Source organism: Acomys russatus, chromosome 18, assembly GCF_903995435.1.
Source record: "Acomys russatus chromosome 18, mAcoRus1.1, whole genome shotgun sequence".
In the NCBI taxonomy this organism is placed as follows: Eukaryota; Metazoa; Chordata; class Mammalia; order Rodentia; family Muridae; genus Acomys; species Acomys russatus.
In genome coordinates this window covers 20,592,653-20,606,661 of record NC_067154.1, presented here as the reverse complement: position 1 = coordinate 20,606,661, position 14,009 = coordinate 20,592,653, and the positions used below count along the sequence as shown (strand labels likewise).

Here is a 14,009-nt window from a genome sequence, read left to right as displayed (position 1 = left end):
GAAAAGAACAATTTATGAGTGAAGCTTAAAAGGAATTCTGCATGGCCACCTCTCCCATCCTGCAGCTATTGCCTACACATAATCCTCTATCCCCTTTCACATGCCAGTTCCCAATATCTCTCAGTCACCAAAGGTTGATGGATAATTAGGAACAAACGCAGGTCACTGCACTAAGGACATTTTCACAGAGCCCATAAGGGTTTTGTGTTGCTTAGAAGTAGAGACTGAAACCCAGGTTGTGAAGCACTTGAAAGATGCTCTTTGTGAGAAGAGATACGCCCTGATGTAGAGTCTGGCCCTCTTCTATTTCTGACACTAGTAGTACTCAGCTAAGCTTTTAGCAGAGATTAAGTAAGAGCCCTAGATAATAATAGCCCAGTGAAAGCCCATTCCCACGTTCCAGAAAATGACATAGAAACACTGTTCCATTAATCTATTTGTAAGATTTACAACGTGAAAAGCCTTTTCTTGCCTGCACCTAATGATGTGGAAAACCTTGTCCTCTTAGAGTTGACCTCTTTAAGAAATCACTTAAGTGTATAAGTATAAGAAAAGAAAGTTAAGCAAAGTTCATAAAATAGGAGGAGAAAACTATTTTTTTTATGAACTCTACCTAATCCAGTCTCTCTCCTCCATGGCAACCAGGAAGAATGGTCAATCTGGGACCTTGTGATGGATCAGGCATTTCTAAGCTCACATGTAGTTGCAGTTCCACAAACTCACACATTGATCCCCTGAAAAGCTAAAGACATAACAGCTCAAAGATATTAATTTTATTTGTACCATGTTGTCTGCCACAGTGGAAACTGTAAACTGTCAGTGGAAACTCTCAAATCCCAGGATCAAGACTCACTAGATATTTCCCAAGTCCCAGATGCTTTGTCTTATAACGAAACGGGTTATAAGACAACTCACATGTGATCCAGGCAAGTCCCACGTTCTGTCCATCAGTTCAAATGAGCTTCTCTGCAGATGGCGAAGGCTACTGCCGTTGTAAAGGTGCCTCCGCTTGACTGTGCATCTCATTGTTCATCCTGTAACATCTGCATGGGCTTTCGCATCTGTCCATTTTGATTTTGTAATTTGAATTTCCTAGAACACAGAAAGGCAACTACCCAGCCTCTGGATCGAAGCACCATAGTTAACCAGGTCTTTAACTCCACCTCAAGGGGCATACTACATACCTGGTGGCTTAGCAGAGGCACCGAGATTTGCCACAAGCTCATGAAGAGCATATCAATTTCCCATAGTTACTCTTTATCTATGCCCTTCTCTGTCTTGATTCAGTGTCACTAGGTTACACAGGTCAAACTTCTGCCTTCTCTCTACAAAGACCCTTCCAGTTGCCAACAACTCATATCATGTTAATCTCCCAAAAACCTTTTGACTCCAGTCCATGGTACCCATGCCAAGCTTTCGTCACTCACTTCAGACCCACACATCCCACCAAACACATGATACTCCTGACTTCCATGCTTTCCTCTAGCCAAGCTCACATCCTATCAATGCTGTTGTTGGAATCTCTAACACTCATATCTAATGCTGTCACTACTTGGCTCAACAATTCCAATCAATGGGTCTTCAGCTCCTACAAGAACAACAAAATTTCTTCAGAATGACTCATAAATAATCTAATACTGAATATTGAGGCCTTTATCTCTTTTCTTCTTTACATGCTCGTGGCTTCCCAAACCTGACAAGCTTTCTGATTTCCCAATTTATACACACTCTGGCTCCTCTCCATTCTAGTCACGTAGGGATCATTCCACCTTTTATCAAAACCCAGGGCAGGTCTTGCCTCATGTGTTTCTTGATATCCAAGAAAATATAGGCATCATCTCCATCGTGTCTGTGGGAGAAATCACAGTGATGTCCTGAAATTACTTCCTTATAGATTCATGTAGATACCAAACTGTAAAGATGGCGTATAATTTGGGGTCTTTTCTAGTCACTCAGTCTAGCTCCCAGATGATGAGACAGAGACTTTTAGATTTATTTAACAAGCTTTAAAGCACTAGAGCTGGTCAGATATCTTCTGTCCTAACCCTCTATACTAATCTAGTTACTTCTCAGCCACAGGGACCAGAATTGCTTACCATATTGGTTCCACCTGGGCTGCTTCTGCTCCATCAGATCAGGCCTTATGGCCAGCTCCTTGTGGCTACATCCTTTCTCTCCCTCTTCTTCCGTATTCTCTCTACCTGGAGCCCCTACTAGGCACGTTAAGTCCTACCTACTATCTTCTCTGCCAAGTCATTGGCTCTTCAGCTTCTTTATTAACCAATCAGAGATAATTAGGGAGTATTCTTTACACAACACTGATTCAGGAAATTCTTCAACAATCATGACAACGTCCATGTCCAAACTGCTACCTGATCTCAGGGTACAGAAATCGGCATCTGAGCACACAGTGTATAAGACAAACCCCCCACACCAACCTCCCTTACTTCAAGATCTATGTGTCCCAGGTCCTGACATAGAATGAATTCAGGTAAATAAATTTATGAGGAATGATAGATGAACAGATTTTATTTGGTGAGCCAGATGTCAGCTATAAAGGGCTGCATTTTTAAGCAATAGATTAAAGCAGATGTCAGTAAAAATGAGGCCTATTGGCCAAGTCTAGCTCTTAGCCTGTTTTTAAAAGTAGCATTTTATTGGAAAACAGTCACATCTATCAGCTTACATGTTGTGTATGTTGCCTTGGTAAATTTGGCAGTTGTATGACAAAACATTACAACTTACAAAGCTTAAAATATTAACTATCTATCCTATATGAAAAATGTTCTTTGACACCTGGATATACAACCATAGGCCAGAGTCATGGACTTCAGAGTGTCTCACTACCGTACAATATCTGTGATACCAAGAGGTTTTTCTTTCCTCATCTGTTGCTCCCCTCAAAGAGCACCATACCCCACCTTTGCCACCTAAATGTAGGTCAGCCTTTAAACTCTACATAGTCTAAATCGACCTATTGAAATTTTGTCAATGACTAAACAGAGACTATTAACCGTTTCATTATTTATACTATCTTTTCTCTTTAATTAACATATCCCCTGACCAGCTTCTCTTGCAGCTAGGTACAGTCATCAGATGATAGACACAGATGTGGACAGTGATGTGCACAATTCAGTTTCTTCTCTTACAAGAATCCTCTGTGCTCTTGCCTTCCTCTTCCCTTTCTCATTGAGTTGGACTATGGGGGAGTTGGACCGATCCTGACCACACAGCCCATGCCAATGCCAGTGAGCACCAGGAAGAGAAGATGGACAGCATTGTTCACCTTATGGGGCACAGCAATCCTCCCAGACTTTTTAACCCAACATCCCATCTGTCCCATAGCATTTTGGACACCATTAAAGCAACAAACCAGCAACCTAACTGGTTTACTCCTGCCCTCGTTATGCCTCACTTTTCCTACCACCCAGAACCAGATTTCAACTGACTTTGAGTTAACAAATGGCCCAGAAGCTTCACAGCTTTACTTTGAGCAATGTTCTCTTAACTTTCTCTAAAATCTCTTTCTTTATGGACATCTTTATTTGTTTTCTATCGTTGGCCTTTTCTGTCTTACATTAAAAAATAATAATAATTAAGTATTTAGTCCTAATGCTACCATTGTTCTTACTTTTAAAAGTATTTCCCTATTTTTCCAAGAGGGAACTGAACAGATGAGGGCAACATGCTTCACAGAAGCTATGAGGAGGGAAGCAGAGTTGTAACAAGTGCAGTTATTAATTTTGGCAATTTCATGATAGGATGGCTGGAACTGAGACTCTAGAATGAGGGATTAGAGAAATGGCTCAGTGGTTAAGAGCACTTGTCCTTGCTGGATCCCCAGCACCCATATGACAGCTTACAACTGTTAATTAATTCCAGCTCCAGGAGATTTTGCATTCTGTTCTAGTGCCCACAGGTACCAGGCCCATATGTGGTGCACAGACTTACATGCAAACCAACACTGATACATGTAAAAAAAAGTTTTTAATCCTGAAAAGAATCTGGCATATGATGAGTGGCCTTTGATTGCTAACCTTTAAAGGCCCCAAGTGGTGGGTGAGTGGGAAAATATTTAGGAGACAGAAAGTCAATTGAATCTGATCGTTTTGGATGGAGATCAGAAAATCGGTTGGGAACTAAGGAAACAAGAGGGGATTAGTTACCAGGTAGTGAAGGGGAGAAACTCACAGCGGCTTGAATGCAACGGCCCCAGAGTTGTCTCCCTTCCAAACAAGAACATGTTCCTCTGTATTTGCCCTTCTACATTCCTTGGTTATTGTAGAGGGTGCACAGAATTTAAAGGAGGGATGAAATAAGTGAATTATTTCCAGAGTGCAGAACAGTAAAATATATGCAAATGCAATCACACGTATGCAAATGAGAGACCAGGGATGAAATGCCACTTCTTAAATAAAATGGCTAACACACTTTCCAAAGGGCACGTCAGGAGCATGCAGATGAATCTAATCCCCTGCTAACACGAGTAGCTTCAGACTTGGGGCTCTTCGGGGGCGGATAGTTTCATTTGATAAACTTGAGCCTCTTTTACTTTCTCTGCAACCTCCAGCCAAGCTCTGCATGACTTCCAGCCACTTGTGGTTATTAAATAAATCTAATGGTGCAAAAGCCCCTCTCCATCCAACCAGCGTGAGGCAAAGCATCCCAGGTCCTTTGTCCCTCTGCAAGCTTCGTTCACGATCCTCTGTGGAAATGAGGTTGGTTGAGATCCTCACAGGTAAAACAAGAAGAAACCTTAGATTTCAGTTCTGGCTTACAAGAGTCCCTCTCGTGAACAAAAGCATTGTGGGTTCGGTGCAGAGAATCCAGACTGCACATAGGAAGACGTGTGTTATAATATATAAATTAGAAGCCTCGCAACACGTGTGGTACGCGGAAGTTTATTGTTGTGAGAGGGGCAAGGGAGAGAGAGAGAGAGAAGATACAATCCGAGTGAGCCATGAGAGAGACAAACGAAGTGGGAGGGAGACAGACAGAATCTGAGGGACAGACAGAGGTAGCAGCGGGTTGGTATTTTTTTTTTACCTGGTGCACAGCTGACACTCATCCAACACACATCTTGTGACCCGGAGTGATGATGTTTGGGTTGCTAGGCAACCTAGAGGCAAGCTCATGAACTAACTGCTTGGGCTCCATGTTCCAGCCACACGCAGTTCAAATATCACCATAATCTGGGTGCCAAAGTGTCCAGGGGAAAAAACCCAAATACTATAAACAATCTCTGAGTCCTCTCAGTGTCTAAGAACACCCAAAGGTCTCTGTGTGTTGTGAATCCAAAGCTAAACTTTATAGTCCTTTCAAATGTCTCCCTCAAGCACACCCGACCACTGCCACTTTGCAGCAAAGTTGACATCTACAGTGTTCTCACTCAAAAACTCCACAATCAATTTACAAAAAGTATTCACACACAGGCACGAGCATGTATGTGCACATGTGCGTACACACACACACACACACACATACTGTGCTTTAAGAAGGTGTTGTTTTGTGTTAGGTTTCATGCATACTTATCCTGAATCACATGCAGTCACATATGGCGTGCATATCACAGGTTAGAAAAACCTTGGTGAGTTGGGCACTGTGGCACCCAACACTCAGGGAGGCAGAGGCAGGTGGATCTCTGTGAGTTCGAGGCCAGTCTGATCTACAAAGTGAGTCCAGAGAAAGGAAGGAAGAAAGGAAGGAAGGAAGGAAGGAAGGAAGGAAGGAAGGAAGGAAGGAAGAAACAAAGAAATTCCTGATGAGTAGCTGAAGATCTGACTCGTTTTTTTTTCTCCCTCTCCTGAATTTTCACCCACACTCAACTCATCCCTTCCGCTAGCAACCCTCTCACTTGGAAACCCTCCCTTCCTGTCTATTCTAGAATCCACCCATTATTTCTATTCTCCATTCCAGCTGGAGTGAGGAGGGACTCTCTTAATCTTGCTGCATTGACAGCTCTTAATCTATTTTTAACCTCCTCCTGAACCTTCATTTCAATATCTATAAATTGTAGATGCCACCTGTTTACTCCAAAGAATTGTACTAACAACTACATATCACATTGCACATAAAAAGCATTTTCAAATGTGTTAAATCATCTCAAGAGGCAAATCATCGGTATTTTTAGACCTGGAATTTTCTTCACTCTCGAGGACCTTTCCCTCCTAGGGAAGAGAACTCCTCTGACTTCCCTTGTAATCGGGCGAGCAGAGGCAGCTTCTAACTGAGCACCACGCCTTCTTCCCTCTTCTTTCCCTTTTCAAAGCTCAGACTTCAGGAAGAGCAGCCATACACAGCCATCCTTTGTTCCACCCTTCCACCCCACCCTACATTGGAGAACATAATGGCTAGCAAGCTAACCTAACACCACCAAACCCCAAGCGCAAGCCAAGATCACAGCATGTGAATCACGGCACCAGGATCCAGTTCTCGACCTGCACCCCCAGGAGCCACACTACACTGTCTTTCCTTCTCTTTCAGACTTCTTGACTTGGTGTCTCTGTTTGGCACTGGACTCGCCGCGTGCCAATCCCAGCTTACTTAACCACTCCAGATGTCCTCTTTCTCATCTGGAAAAGAAAGGTGACAGTAAAACAGGCCTTTCAGCATGGTTATATGCACCTTCATTTTATAACACTAGCAGGCTACTTATCAGAGGTGGCTAACATAAATGGCACCACTTTCCTTGTTACCTTTCATTGTTGCTTAACACACCCTTGTCCCGTTTCCTCTTGGTGTGTGTGTTCTTGGGACAGGCTCACCTGTCCCCAGCTCCCAGAAGTACCTACATGTAAGAATCTACATCTTGTTAATGATGCCCCAGACTTTTCTGGCCAACAGTAGGTCTGTATGTCCAGTTCCTGCCTGGGCTTACTCTCTTTGAGGACCCAGATGTTTCCCAGATGTGGCAGACTCTACATTCTCCCTGAAGCTACTTCTTCTCTGTGTTTGTTCCCTATATCAGTGATGGGCAGGGGCATTTGAGTCATGAACCCGACTTTTTTCTTTTACTCCCAGAACTTCCTAACCTCACTCTGACATTGAATCAGTCACCTCATCCTTCCATCCTTCCTCTTGGAGAGGTCTTCAGACTCACTGGTGCTTCTGACTTTTTGGAAAATTAGATATTTTGTCCATTTTGGATTGGGGGTACTAATTTTGTTGCTGTTATTTTGGTTTGGGTTTTTTTTTTTTTTTTTTTTTTTGAGACAGAGTTTCCCTGTGCAGCCCTGGCTGCCTTGTAGCTAGCGAGATAGACCAGGCTGGCCTTCAACTCACAGATCTACCTGCCTCTGTCTCCTGAGTGCTAGGATTAAAGGTGTGAGCCGCCACCACCCTTCTAATTGTTGTCATTTTGTCACCCCCTTACATATTGTGGCTGAGATGAACACCTTACTTCTTTGCCTGGTTCTCATCTTGATATCAAGGCTTATCTCATTTTTATTATAGTACCCTGTCATGACTACATTACATTACATTTAAATATATATATATATATATAGTATAATGTATGTATGTATATATATATAATATATATATATATATATATATTATATATATATATAATCTCATCATGGCATAGATGCTTCTGTGGTTCTCCAAGCTCTGCAAGGTTACACTCCATCCACTCCCACAGTCCTTTCAGTTCTGGATAGCGAGAATCCCACTTGTGAACAAAGCCATTGTGGGTTCAATGCAGAGGGTGCAGACTGTACATCAGAAGACTTGGGCTCCATGTTCCAGCCATGTGTAGTCCAATATCAACATAATCTGAGTGCCAAGGGTTCCAGGGACAAAAGCAGCTTCCTGGACACAGTTTCCGGCAGCAATAGAATCAGGTCTTTGAAATGAGCCCACCTGTACATCTACACCTTTGCCAACATGACCAGTGACTTTGGCTATCTTTCAGTAACCTGGGAGGGCTGGAAGCCAGTTATACTTGCAAAGAGTAGAACGTTTACACGTTCACTGATACAACTTAAACTTCAGCTAGGTTTTTATTAAAACACCTCAGAATTTATTGCACATCTTGGCAGCCTCCCATATAATGCATTCAAAGATGAAAATGTTCTGGATGGATGGCTCAGCTCCATCCTTCTAAGCAACGGTTTCAGCTTGGCCAGGATCCAGTGATGTCATCCTTGGGGGCCACTGAGATTTGTCAATTGATGCTAGAGTTGTCTCCCCTAAAATGTACATGTTGACATTCTCATTCCCAAATGACTTCAGGAGTGGCGATTTGAAGAGGGCTGACTAAATCGCAAGGGCTCTGCTCACAGAAACGGGACTAACACTTTCGTGATGTAAGCCTGAGAGGATATGTTCGTTCCTTCTATCACAGCAGGACATAAAAACAATCATCCATGAACTAGATGACAGGCCTGACATAGACTACACACAGAGCAAGATCTTGAAAGAGAGCTGTTTCTAGAGATGAAGCTATTTAAGAAAATAATTGAGCGGGGAGAGTGTAATCTCGGTGCTCAGTAGGCTTGAGACAAGTAGACGATGAGTTCAAGGCCAGCCACCACATAGCAAGACCCTGTCAAGAAAGAAAGGGAAGGAGCTGCAGAGATTATGGCCCCATGGGTGGAAGGGCTACTTGAATCCCTGGGCTCAGCTCCTAGAAACCCTCATGAAACCCAGCAGGTAACATAAGCACCTATAGTCCCATCTCTCCTGTGAAGGAAAGGAAGACTGAGACAGAATTCCCAAAAGCTCCTGGGCCAGCTAGCCCAGCTAGCAAAGAGACTCTGTCTCAAATAAGATGAAAGGTGATGGCTGACATCCAAGGTTGTCCTCTGACCTCTGACCTTTGACCTCTGACATCTTGAAGTGGCAAGCATGCTTCTTCATTCACACACACCCTCCACACACAAACCTCCACAGATACACTAAAGAGATTGGAATAGTATAGTGGGTGGAGGTACTGGTTGGGACTCAACCGGCTGAAGGAGGGGCTGCTGGCTTTTGGTAGCTGAGTGAAAACCACTCCCAACTTGTTGATGTAGCCATGATGAGCAGGGAGCCTCACACAAGGCAATTTCTCACCTTCCGAAGTGTCTGTAAGGGAGTCTGTTGCAAAGCCCTCTCTAGCATGTTTCTGAAAGCCCACAGCTAAGCAGACCTATACAACTGGCTCAAGTCGATGAAAATCTACACCAAGAGCAATCTGCATATAAAACCAGAGAGAACAGCAACGAAACTCTGGGGTTTTATAATCTTCCAGGGCTCTAGGTCACCATCTTCAAGCCAGTAACTGGGGTGAGCTTTGCAAAGGGTTCATCTTTCTACTTCTCCTGGGCTTTTGAAGTGAGCTGTGAAAGCCAGTGAGACTGAGCTGTCTCCCAGGCCTCAGCACACCATCTCCCGGGCACCAGCTTGCATTAAACTGACCTGTCTGCTCCCAGGCTCAGCAGCTGCACTAAGGTCATTGCCCTGAAGCCATCACGCCCTTCAAGGTTCTGGATTCTGAAAGACCAATGCGAAATAGTCTCATTGCTTTGTGGAAGCAAGATTATCTTAAACCTATTTTCATTACCAACTTTGGGTATGACAGCTTTGAAACTAAATGAGGGTTTTTTTTTAATAAAGGGAAATCATAACGTATGGAAAAAATTGAGTTGCCTACATTGTGAGCCTCTCCTTCTTATATATCTAGACCCACCTCCAAGGGCTCAAAGAGAAGCTCAAAGAGCAGGAGGGTTCCCTCAGCACGGCTCTGACCTCTGAACAAGCTCACTCTCTATTTCTTTGAAGATGCAACAGCTGCCTCGGGACTAGTGGACTGTAAATAATGTCTGCAGACTTTGTGCTAGAGTGAGATGGTGGGGGACTTGGAGCAGCCTTAGGAAGGTGCTTTCTCAGCAAAGCTGATAGACAGTGTTGTCTTCTCGGGTGGCTAGCCAGCTCATCCAGCCCAGTCAGAGTTTATTACCCTCTTTTGAATCCCTTCCAACCATGTGATGTCCTTGAGGTTAAAATGCTGAAAACTGCATGTAATATATCTAGCATTCCACCCAAAACACCTTTAGGAATTTCTAATTCAGAGGAACTTAGGTAACTATCACTAAATACAAGAAACTGTCGTCATCGTCGTCGTTATCGTCATCGTCATCATCAGTCAATCTTAAGAATTTCAATAATCATAAAACTGGCCTACCACTTTTGAGACTAATATTCCAAAATAAATTATGAAAACAAATTGGCTTATTAGAGAGTATAACAAAAGTAATAGTGCTAAGCCATCAGCGCAACATATGTTGCTATTGTTATTATTGTTGTTGTTTTATTATTGAGCTAGGCTCCTCTTTTGGGTATCCACTGATTCCATGGAGTATACTTGACAAGAGTTCACATGAGCCTTCTCCTGTGCCCGTCTTGTCATATTCCCCTCACCATGTTAATCCCGGCTCTCTGGCAGCCTGAAAATGATACTAGGCAGCAGAGACTTGGTGAGGTCTACGTTGTGAATTCAGTAAGTCGGCATGATTTATGTTCCCACTGAGGGCACACTTCCAAAAACAGACACACAGTCTGGAGTTCCGTGTCTCGGCACCCTGCCACTCCTTTGGAGGGTAGCTGCAGGTATTAGTGAGATAAACTAAAGCCAGAGAATACCAACTAGGACATTAAGTCTTTTCCTTGAGACACTCAGAAGAGGTGTCTTGGGAGCAGGAAAGAGCTTATGTCTACATTTCATTTTCAAGAAGTGCTCTAAAACATGGCAAAGGAATGCCCAAACAGAAGGCAGATATTGCTCATTGACATACACACAAATGTACGTGCGTGTACAAGGATTCGTATATAGGCATACATGTGCGTGTGTTCATAGTCAGAGTCACATCGTTCTCATTCACACTGATGATCAGATATTTAGGGGATTAGCTTCAAGGAGGCTTCCTCTGTCCTTCGTATGCCCATTACACCTTTGTCACAGTGATGATTAACTTCCCAAAGATAGTGAATAAGCTACTGGGCATGCTATTGCATGCCTCAAATGCTCTACCCTGTCCTCATTCTCTCATTCTACATACATAATACATACATACATACATACATACATACATACATACATACATACATACATGCACACAGACCCACATATGTGCACACACACACACCACAAATACTTGCCAAATACCTCATGCATAAATGCCTTCCTTCTTTCTTTCAATCTGGTCTAATTCATCAAATAGAGCCTAGAAAATAGGTAAATAAAAATCGAGTGAGTGAACCACCAGAATAAATGAATGGGTCCTTGATCTTGTCCCTATGTAAATGGCCACCCTGTACATTTATCTCCTGTGCAACCCTCACCCTGGAGTTTAAGGCTGAGGCCTATGGGAGGAGGCGAGTCCCTCGTTCTCTAAGCAGCATGCAACTGCATGGCAGAACCATCTGCATCCCACTTGGATAGGGAAAAATTACCCAAGTGGGCAGTTACTCTTTGCCTGGTGACGTTTGTTGCACTGTGTGGCTCATTTGATCAAGTCTAGACACATTAGTTCATGTGCTGTGCAGTCTCAGTTCCTGTAACACAAACCCCTTTAATCATTAGTCTTTCTGGCAGAATTTGATAGGGGTCATATAAAATCCTTTTCCTCGTCTGCTAATGGCAATTTACAGACACTTACTATGAGCAATGTGCACTGAAAAGATCAGCTGACTCCCCTTGCTATGATCCAGCCCTGTAACGTCAGTGCCCGGAAGCCAGCCTGATACTTTCATCAGTGATGTGTGAGCCTTGTTTGTGGTTGGCTGCCTCATCAATTTTCATTTGGGAGTTGAAATGGACTCTGAGGCGGATATGGCATTAATTACAGGCAAATTGGTTGCAATATGCCTGAGGTGAAGCCTTTCTGATGGGAATCTGAGATGGAAAGAAAGCCAAATTATAAAAGGCTGATTTACTGGGAAAAAGAAATGTGTGCATTACCATCAACGCTTAGCAAAGAAAAGGGAGCCAGTAACCCAGAAAGGCGGTGGGATGGCTGAAAGAGAAAAACGCCCAGGACCTCAAATAAGATTTACTATTCTTTTGCTGTATGCATTATATTTCCCGAGATGCACACAGCGTTTTCCAAGAGTGTGCATCAATTAAAAAAGCAAGTGAGCATTTATAATGGTTGGCAGGGTTCCCTATTTCTTTCTAGAGTGAAATAGATTTCACTAAGGAGCATCTAGGGATCCCAAAGTTTAAAATTCATTCTGCCAGCTATGGTATCTGCTATTGTGGCAATAGCACATTTCCCCCTAATGAGTGCAACTTTTTTCTTAGTTACTATCTCATCTTTTGTCACTAAGTCTTGGTGAGGTAAAGCGCAGATGCAAAGGTATAGCCAAAATGACAGCCCTCCATTTACCATGAGAAAGGTGAGACAAAAGGAACGGAAGGCAGAGTGAGTTATCAGGAAACAACGCCATGTGTGCTGACTAATGCCTGCACTCAGGGAGCTGAAACAGGAGGATCCTGACTTCAAAGCACCAATCTGGGCTAAAAATTGAGTGTAAGGCCAGTCCAGGCTACATGTGGAGATCCTGAATTAGTAAAAAATGAAAAAGAGAAGAGTGGGGACCTGATAGTTAGCATTCCTTTTCCACTCCCACTGTACTGCTAAGGGCTGTGGTAGCTAACCTGGGTATTCCTGGCAGAAGCAGAAAGAGAGTGGCTTCTGTGTTGGAAACGCAAGAGTAACTGGGTGGAAGGTGGGATGGCTGGGAGGGGAGCCAGACCATCTTCACCCAATCCCAGTTGGTTAGTAGCTGGGTAATGATTGGTTGGAACCCCTGCTGGCATCCCCACCCTATCCCAGCTGCCCTCTTTCCCTCAACCCTGCCCCCAAAGAGAAAACTTTGGGCTAAGATGTTTGGGCTAACTTTGGGCTCACTTCCTCACCTCAACCTCAGGCAATGCACCTAAGAATACTGACCCAGGAGTTCAGCTTTGGATCATATGTGGGCACAATCCCAGCTCCTAGCTGACACATCATCATACCTTGCCGAAGATCTATAAAATCCCCCTGCCTTAGCCCAGCTGGGGTTGGCCCGGTGGGACCAATGAACCTACCTGGTAGCAATACCTAATAAACTTGGAATTATCTGCTTTTAATATGGTATGGTATGGCCTATATTGCATTGGCAGAGAACCTATGAGGTAGCCTCAGCTTTTCCCTCAGCATAAAAGCCTTTGCCTTTGATTTCTCCTCTAGAAGAAAGAGTGTCAGGACTACAGAAAGTAGATCCGATGGCAGATTCTAGATCTTGGAGGATCTTGGAGGAGGGTAAAGAGTGCTGGGACTAACTGTCTGGATGAGGCTTGGGGAAAGATGAGTGTGTTTAGTTGAAAGACAGATTCCTGATGACAGACTCTGCACATGGTAGGCACATTGGCAGTCAGGGGAGTGCAGAGTGCTTCCTCTTTGCCTGTACCCCAACCAATGCCTGGACAACCATTTTTTTGTTTTGTTTTGTTTTGTTTGTTTGTTTATTTTTGTAGAAAAAAGTTTCCATTGTGAATAGAGATTCTTTTTATGGTGACATAGAAATAGGAAAATACAGACTGGTTGAGTACAACCACTAAGGACCCAGAATCTACCATGGTATTTGTAGTTTGTTTTGGTTTTCAAGACAGGGTTTCTCTGTGTAGCCCTTGTTGTCCGTGAACTCACTCTGTAGACCAGATTGGCTTTGACTTCAGAGATTCACTTTCCTCTGCTTCATGAGTGATGGAACTAAAGGTTTGGGCCACCACACCAGGCTCTCTGTCTCTGTCTCTGTCTCTGTCTCTGTCTGTCTGCTGTCTGCTGTCTGTCTGTCTGCTGTCTGTCTGTCTGTCTGTCTGTCTGTCTGTCTCTCTCTCTCTCTCTCTCTCGCGCTCCCTCTCTCCTCTCCTCTCCTCCCTCTCTCTCTCTCTCTCTCTCTCTCTCTCTCTCTCTGTGTGTGTGTGTGTGTGTGTGTGTGTGTGTGTGTGTTTTAAGGAACTCATAAGCCTGGATTTTGTTTTC

General features: G+C 43.6%; 1 protein-coding gene across 1 annotated transcript in view; it reads right to left on the bottom strand.

The window, feature by feature from the left end:
* The window catches only part of Epsti1 (epithelial stromal interaction 1), a 172,625-nt gene that overhangs the window by 840 nt on the left and 157,776 nt on the right, over positions 1 to 14,009 (bottom strand). The gene's annotated exons all lie outside the window — the stretch shown is intronic.